Source organism: Lycium barbarum, chromosome 3 (assembly GCF_019175385.1).
Source record: "Lycium barbarum isolate Lr01 chromosome 3, ASM1917538v2, whole genome shotgun sequence".
Taxonomy (NCBI): domain Eukaryota; kingdom Viridiplantae; phylum Streptophyta; class Magnoliopsida; order Solanales; family Solanaceae; genus Lycium; species Lycium barbarum.
The window spans coordinates 114221873-114223074 of NC_083339.1; the positions used below are offsets into that span (position 1 = coordinate 114221873).

The 1202-nt window shown below is 41.6% G+C and overlaps 1 non-coding gene across 1 annotated transcript; it reads left to right on the forward strand.

The window, feature by feature from the left end:
• Positions 1-811: 811 nt before the first annotated feature.
• Positions 812-917, forward strand: LOC132634450 (small nucleolar RNA R71). The gene has a single exon (XR_009580173.1). It is a non-coding gene; the product is annotated as a small nucleolar RNA R71 (small nucleolar RNA).
• The last annotated feature ends 285 nt before the right edge of the window (positions 918-1202 follow it).

Below are 1202 nucleotides of genomic sequence, written 5' to 3' on the forward strand. Positions count from 1 at the left end.
CGGAAGTCCTCCCTTTTTAGGAGGGTGCTGTTTTCTAGAAATATCCCTCATCTTTAATTCAAGCTTCTGAATAGTGGTTGTATGGGAACCCACTGTCTCTGTCAGCCCAGATAAAGTCCTCTCAGACTTAGACTGATTGACCAGAATCTTCTCAAGCATTGATTCAACCTTCGAACTACCTTGCTCTGTTGACTGCCCTTTCGGTGGTATATAAGGATTGGAACTCTTGTTCCCAAAATTGTTACTGTTGTTGTATCTCCCTTGGTTCGCACCACCATAATTATTGTTGTAGTTCCCAGAGTTGTTATAAGCACCTTGACCTTGCTGAGGTCTCCATTGATTCTGACTGTGATAACCACCTTGGTAGTTCTGTCTTTGGTAACCCCCTTGAGAGTTATTAACATAATTAGCATCTTCAACTTGCATAGGGGGCCCATCATGGAACAGACCATCCTGAGTATGGTACATCCCTTTTGGTAAAACTGTATCATCCTCACAAATATTTACCTTCTTGATCTGGGACTCATTAAAGTTCTTCCTTAGCAAGGAAATATTTGTTGCAAGTTCTGCCAATGTTTGTTGGGTATCTTGATTCTCCTTTACTATATTCTGGATCATAGCACTACCAAACGGTACCACATCAGCATTGTTTGAGTTCCTAGCCTGATTATGAGTCGTCATCTTGTTAAGTATGTTGGTCACCCGTCGATAAGATTTGTTCATGAAACAACCATCAGTTGCATTATTAGAAACTGACTGTGTCACTGGATCTAGCCCTCGGTAGAACTTCTCCATTAGTATGTGATCCAGAAAACCATGATTTGGGCTCTTCTGCAAATACTCCTTGAATCTCTCCCAGGCTTCATATAGTTGTTCCCCCGGTCGCTACTTAAATTCATAGATCTTGTCACGAATTTCAGCCTTCTTGCTAGGAGGGTACCATTTTGTGAGAAAAGTAGCCACCATCACAGCCCATGAAGTAATCGAATTTCGGGGCAGCTTCTCAAACCATGTTCTTGCCTCTCCAGTTAAGGAATATTTGAATAACCTCAACCGAATAGCATCTTGTGGAACGTTGTTCTGGATGTGATTAGCACACACATCTACAAAATTCTGCAAATGACGTTGAGGGTCATTCTCGGTAGAGTTCCGAAAGTATCCCTCAAGCTTCAATAATTGGTATAGAGAGGAGTCAATTTTCA